Here is an 8,085-nt window from a genome sequence, read left to right on the forward strand (position 1 = left end):
TCTGGGCGACAGAGTGAGACTCCAACTCAAAAAATAAATAAATAAATAAATAAAAATAAATGTCTAAAGCAATCTACGAAAATTCTCTGGAATATGTTGCTTCTACATTTATCTCCCATCTCAAGAATTGACTCCATGATTTCCTTTGTTGTAGCGCAAGTTAAATTAATTATGGTCATTCTTGACTCTTTTCTTTTTACACATTTCGTGCTATACATCACAGAATATTTAAAAATACCCCAAATACATATTTTGAAATTAGTATTATATATCACTCCCACTATTTTGCTCCTAATTCTCATTTTAGACTACTGCAACAGTAATCTTTTTGTCTTCATGCCCTCACAACCCCACATAGATTACACACAGCAACCAAACTGGTACTTTAAAATTCTAAGTCAAATAAGGTCATGCAATTCCCAGCTCTGAAACCTTCAATGGCTTTACCACACTTAACCCCTTACTATTCTTCAACTCTGTGTGGCCTCTCATCTCAGATGCTTTTATTACTGTCTCTACTCCACACAAGTATTTGTAGACTTCAAGAGCAGGTTTCATTAATTTCTAATCCTCTGCTAATGAATACATACATATATAAAATATATGTCTATATAATGTAGTATACGTTATATATACATACACACACATACATATATAATGTTATATTACATTAAATATGTCTGTAATGGTATATACCTTATGATATGTGTTTATATATAATATATACATAGTGTATATATGTATGTATATATATATAAATAATATTAATGATGGGTACTATATTGAATAAAGATTTGTAACCTTAGACTGGGAGGCTTATAAACAATAGAAGTTTATTTCTAAAAGTTTCAGAGGCTGGGAAGTCCAAGTTCAAGGTGCAGACAAATTTGATGTTTGGTGAGGGCCTACTTCCCCATACATGATGCTTCTCACTGTGTCCTTTCCTGATGGAAGAAGCAAGACAGTTGTTTGGGCTACTTTTGTAAGGGCAGTAATTCTAGTGTGGAGGTCTTTACCCTCAAGTTGTAATCACCTCTCAAAGACCCACCTAATACCATCATATTAGTCATTAAGCTCTAACAAATACATTTTTTGGGGAAAACTCAACATTTCAAACCATAGAAGATACTATCTGGATTTTCCTGTAGCATGTAGGCTATAAGAGAGAAGAAATGTTTTTTCTTGTGCATTGTCATATGTCAAGTGATTGATAAAGTGTCTACAATACACTAAGTAGAACCTCAGTAAGTAATATCTATTGGAGATATGTCCTCTTTTGTGCAAGCTAAAAGAACATATCCACTACCTTGAAATTAGTAGCATATGTAGGTTTCTTAAAGAGTGAAAAATAGTGTTCATATATCATTATAAAATATTAAAAATTTTGGCTTTTTGAACAGCCTCCAAACATAATAAAAATTGTGTTAAATAATATACCTTTACTCATTTTTCAAGGTCTTTAAAGTAACAAATACAACTGCCTACTATTAAGTCACTTTGATCTTATAATATGTGTGTGTGTGTGTGTGTGTGTGTGTGTGTGTGTGTGTGTGTGTGTTATTAATCAGTGTTCTGTATTCTGGTCAGAGGAAAAGAAAAAAACAATTAGTCACGTGCTTGGCAATAATCCAATTTTTTATTACTAAATTATAGTACTAGACTGACAAATACTATTAAAGTGATTTTATTATATAGTACAAAATTGATAAATAAATTAATTGATAAAATTACTAGAGTAAAATAAATGCATAAAAAACCTTTAGACTGTTCACCAAATTTTTTAAATTGCAGTGTTAGACAGATACTGCATTCCATTGTTCTTTCTTAAATTAGCTTTTTTTATTGACCCATGATATTTTACATGTTTATGAGGGAATATGTGATATGTTGAATGCACAGAATATTTAATGATCAAGTCAGGGTATTTGTGGTGTCCATTATTTTGAGTATTTATTATTTTTATGTGTTGGGAACAATTCAAGTCTTCTCTTCTAGCTATTTAGAAATGTACCATACATTATTATTATTAACTATATTCTTTCTACTCTGCTAATGAACAATAGAAAATATACTTTTTATTTAACTATGTGTTTGTAATCAATAATCTACCTCTCTCCATTCTATCTACCATGTACTCACAATCCCAAACCTCTAGAACGTGTCATTTTACTCTCTGGTTTTATGAGATCAACATTTTTAGCTCTCACATATGAGTGAAAACAAGCAGTATTTGTCTTTCTGTGTCTAGCTCATTACTTAATATAATGACTTGTAGCTCTGTCCATGTTGCCAAAAATGGTATAATTTCATTCTTTATACAGGCTAATAGTATTTCAAGGTGTATATATAATCCATTTTCTTTATTTGTCCATTGTGGGACACTCATTTCATATCTTTGTTATTGCGAATAGTCCTGCAATAAACATGTGAACACAAATGTTTCTTTGATATACTGATTTCTTTTCCTTTGGATAAATATCCATGAACTGAATTGCTAAATCATATAGTAAACTATAATTTTAGTTTTGTTTTTCAAAAATGTCACACTTTCTTATACTGGCTATATATACACATTTTAACCAACAGTGTGTAAGAATTCTCTCTTTTTTTTTTTTCCTTTGCATTTCCGAGAGCATCCTTTTTTTTTTTTTTTTTTTTGTCTTTTGGGTAATGGCCACTATTACTGGGGTAAGATATATTAGAGTGGTTTTAATTTGCCTTTCTTTTGTGATTAGTGGTGAACATTTTATTCATATACTTGTTAGTCATCTGTCTGTTTTATTTTGACATATATCTGTTCATGACTATTGTCCATTTTGTAATTTGATTATTTGTTTATTAGTGTTTGAGTTTCTTGGATATTCTGGATATTAGTCTCTTTAATAAATAATTTATAAATGCTTCCTCTCATTTAACAGGTTGTCTTTTCATTCTGCTAATTGTTTCTTTTGCTGTGCAGAAGCTTTTCAGTTTAAGTAAATTCCATTTATCTAATTTTTTTTTTTTTTTTGGGCCTGTGCTTTTGAGGCTTTGCCCATAAAATTTTCACCTGGACCAATATTCTAAAGTGCTTTTCTTAGGTTTTCTTCTAATAGTTTTATAGTTTTTGGTCATGCATGTATGTATTTTATCCATTTTGAGTTAATTTTTGTATCTGTTGAGAGATAAGGATTCAATTTCATTCTTCTGCATATGGCTGTATCATTTTCTCTGAACCATTTTTTTAAGAGAGTGTTCTTTCCCCATTGTATGTTCTTGACTCTTGTTGAAATCAGTCGGCTATTAATAGGTGAATTAATTTCTGAATTTTCTTTCCTATTGTATTGGTTTATGCATCTGTTTTTATACCGATAACATACTGTTTTGGTTACTATAGTATCGTGATATAATTTGAAATCAGGTAGTGTGTTGCCTTCAGCTTTTTTATTTTTGCTCAGGATTCCTTTGACTATTTGGACTTTTTGCTTCATAAGAATTTTAGAATTTTTTATTCTATTTTGGTTTAAAAATGACATATTTTGATATTTTGATATTGATTGCATTGAATCTGTAGATTGACTTGGGCAATATGGTTATTTTAACAAAATTAATTATTCTAATTCATGACCATGGATACCTTTCCATTTGTTTATTCCTTCTTCAATTTTGTGTTAGTGTTTGCAGCTTTTATTGTACAGTTTGTATACTTCCTTGATTAAATTTATTACTGGCTATTTTATTTTTTGGTGGCAATTATAAGTGAGGAATTGCCTTCTTCATTTGTTTATCAGCTATATTACAGTTGGTGTATAAAAACACTACAGATTTTTGCATGCTGATTTTGTAACTTGCAACTATAGCAAATTTATCAATAAGGTCAAAGAATTTTTTGGTTGAGTCTAAGTTTTTCTAGATATAAGATTATATAATCTGCAAAGAGAAACAGTTTGTTTTTTTATTTTCAAAATTACATGCATTTTATTTCTTTGTCTTGTTTGATTACTCTTGCTAAGACTTCCATTACTATGATGAATAGGAGTTGTGGAAGTGGGTATCCCTGTCTTATTCCACTTCTTAGAAAAAAAGGGCTTTTATTTTACCCAGTGTAACATGAAGTTGGCTGTGGGTTCATTGTATGTGTCCTTTATTCTGTTGAGGAATGGTTTATTTATGTGTAGCTTGGTGAAAATTTTTATTATGAATGTATACTATATTTTATCAAACGCTTTTTCTGCCTTTTTTAAGATGATCATAGTTTTTTGTCTTTTTTTTCTGTTGATGTTATGTATTACATGTATTGATTTTCATATTCTGAACCATCCTTGCATCCCTGGAATAAAACCTACTTGATGATAGTTTATTCTCTTTTCAATGTTCTGTGTAATTCAGTTTGCTAAAATTTTGTTAAGAAATTTTGTGTTGAAATTCAGCAAAGATATTGGCCTATTTTAAATTTTTTCTATGTCCTTGTCTAGTTTTGGTTTCAGAATAATACTGATCTCATAGAATGAGTTAGGGAGAATTATCTCCTCATTAATTTAATGGAGATCTGCCCAAATTTTGGAAGAATTTATATCAAATGGTCCTCAGTGAGCATGAATAAATAAATAAATGTCTAAATTATTTTAATATGCCTTTTTTCCAGGCTTTACATGAGTGATTTACTATGATAATTGTCAATGAGTTTTGGAATCATATTTAAAGGTAAATTGATACTTAGCTATTAACTTAAAGTTTACTTTTTAATTAAAAATTACAGAATTTAAAAGAAAAAATTTCTTGGAAATGTTATATATTTCTCAATAGGTTATTTTCTTTATAAGTTTTAGCTGATTTTCCATGTTAACATATTTGTCACTGAACTAATCTGATTTTATGCATTCCTGTTTTCTTAGAAATTGCAATCCACCAAAAGCATAATAATTCTGACACCCCTAAGATATCTTATCCTGAAAGTTAGTATTGATAATAATTAAATATTATTCACAAAGACTTAACTGCTTTTATATAAATCCAAATTAAATCATGCTTTTATGCACTATGTTATAAATCATTTGGGTCATTTTTATTCTATTATAATTTAGTCATTTTTAACACTTAGAAAGCTCTTTCTATAAAAGCTTTGCACACTATTAATTTTAGAAGTGTTTATCATGCTATTTTATGGTAAGTGACAGATTAGTTTTAGTAGTTTAACAAAATTTTCTTAAACTTACAATACTTTTTATTTATTATTATTGACTTTTTATCCTCCTTCTATTTGACATTATGCATTAGTCATTCAGGAAAAGGATTAACATAGACAGCCTCCTTCTAATTCTCAGTAAAAGTTTCAATGCTTTTAGACAAATTTATTATAATTCATTGGGCAAAGAAAAAAGAAAAAAAAATCACAGAGTGCTTTTTTGGGAGAAAGCCATATGGATATTTTTGAATCAAAGCCAATAACTTAATTATTTGATATTATAGATTAATACAATATTCAGTTGGGAAAAAACAATCATGAAGAAATGGTGAATATGAGGAATATTTAAAAATTCTTCTGAATAAATATAATTTCCAATTACAATGTGTGCATTTCATTATTTAATATAATCTTTTCTATGCAAGAATAATAATTATTACTCTGGAATAAACCTGAGTAGCACAGCAGAAGACTAAAACAATGTACGTATTTTGCATTCATATAAATATATCATTTCCTCTCTTTTCTTGCATTACTACATTACAATTTACTTGAAATTTAAAATCTAATTTTCAAAGTTATATTTTTTAATAGTTTTCAAGTTGATGTCATTCCAAGTTAATTCTTCCTTTTTATTCATAAAACATCGTAATATTTGTCTTAAATATAATAAATTTCATCCTGTGTATTAACAAAATTTTTATTGTATATGTTAAAATCAAAATAATCATTAGACATATTATAAATTATCAGTAAATGTTACCACATAACTTTCATTTCTTACTTAGATAATTAAAATAAATAGCAACGTCCACATTGCTCATGGTATCACTTAGTTAAGAGTTGGCATTGTTTTAGTTTTGGCATCAGGATTTAGTAGTTTTGAGGTGCTTCATCTTATTGCAAAGGTAGAAATTATATAATTCTTTTCATTATTAATGTCTCTTACTACTTATAGTTTGATATTTAAAACTCTAATAATATCTCTCTTTTCCAATAATTTTGTTCTATTAAATTTTGTTCAATTTGCTTCCTTACACTTGTATCAAATATACCATTCTAATAATTTTACAGTATTGTTTTTATTGTAATCATCAAGATCCACATTATATTATAAGAAGAAATGTTTTTAAATACCCCCTTTGTCTTACTTATTGTTTCCGCAAAGACAACTGCAAATAATAATAATATTGTAAGGTTTTTTTGTTTAATCTAACAAAATGAGAATCATCTACATTAAAAGAAAAAATATTCTGAACACTATAGCAGAGTAATAATTTGGTGAGCAAAAGAGAATCTGAAGACAATCTTAGGTATTTGTTGCAAGGTAGAGATGTGACTAAGAATTTTGTATAAAGAATCTTTACAAGATTTATCTAGAACCATAGTGTCAACAGTTATAAAAGTTTGCAGAAAGTAAGACTAGTGGTACTTAGTCTCCTTCTTCTAGTATTCTTGAAATAGTATTTCTGCTAGCCCAAGAGACAAAATGCTAAACTTTTAAACAATAAACAATTAAAAAAGAAGTAGGCATAGGATGAAAAAGTAACTTCCCTAAAACAGTCAACAAATCAACATTGAAAAGACAAAATAAAACTAAAATATTAAATTTTGAGTAGTTTCGCCTACAATTAATCATCTCATTTGGTTGTAAAAATCTGACAAGTACAAAAATTATCAGGACTCAAGATTTTTAATTTGTAATGTGCTAGGTGACTAGAATTTTTAACCTTACTAGTAGTGCATCTTGTAAGTAACTATTCTCCACTTTAATATCCATCTGATAATATATACAATATTAGTAAGGATCAATTCTGGGATTATTTTCCAATCTTGGGGACTGCTTAGTTTAATTTTCTATTTAAAATAGATCTCTGATTATTTCCAAACTCTTTCACATGATATGTATCTAGGGGAAAAAGTGTTTGTTTTTTACTGGAAAGATTATCTAAAATTGGGATGCTTAATAATATAGCTTCTGAACTTAGACTTAATATGAGAACATATTGTATATTAGTATGTGTCCATTTTAGTTAAACCTGAAATCAGGATCACCAAGATTTCTCAGTTTATTAAGTGTAAGCTACCTAAATAATAAATCAATACAAAGCAAATCTAAAATCCTTGTTGGCTCACAAGTCTACATAGGGAGAAAATACCCCTCAAAAATAAATATATCAACACAATGCTGACCTATACATAATGATAAAGTAAATTTTTTTAGAATGAATGAATTTGACAGTAACTGTAAATTCAATTGTCCAAGAAGGAATAAAAAAATTGAAATAGCAAATATGTAAATCAATAAAAGTAGTACATTTTTATCTTCTCTTAATTTCTTATAGAACATGTGACTCGATTTTTTTGAGTAAATGTTATACTTATGAAATTGTATCAAACTAACAAAGAAAATTTACATATATTGTCACTCGGTGTATAAAAAGAAAATAGGTATTAGTAAAAGATCTATGATTAAATTAATATCACTGTACTAATGATATTATATACATTTGGCAAATGTACCATGGTTATGTGAAATTTTAACATGAGTGAAGGGTATATTTGAAAACCCTGTATTAACTCTGCAATTCTTCTATAACTTTAAAATTATTTCAAATCTAACCTTTGCTTTTTTCAATTATATTCCCGCTGGAATGCAAGGTTGATATAGTGTTTAAAAGTTATTTAATGTAAATCTTAAAAATAAATAAATAATACATTTACAAATAGAGCACATAATCATCAAAATAGAAAAAGAAATAGCATCTGAAATCATTTAACACAAATTTATGAAGGAAAATATAAAAAATTAAGTTAATCATATAATCAGTAAACAACTGAAAAAAATAACACATTAAATAAGTTTTCAAATTTAAAAGGGACAAAATGTGTCCAAAACCTCTACACATAAAAGTGCATAG

Source organism: Carlito syrichta, unplaced genomic scaffold (genome assembly GCF_000164805.1).
Source record: "Carlito syrichta isolate Samal-C Ts95f unplaced genomic scaffold, Tarsius_syrichta-2.0.1 Scaffold304602, whole genome shotgun sequence".
Classification (NCBI taxonomy): Eukaryota; Metazoa; Chordata; class Mammalia; order Primates; family Tarsiidae; genus Carlito; species Carlito syrichta.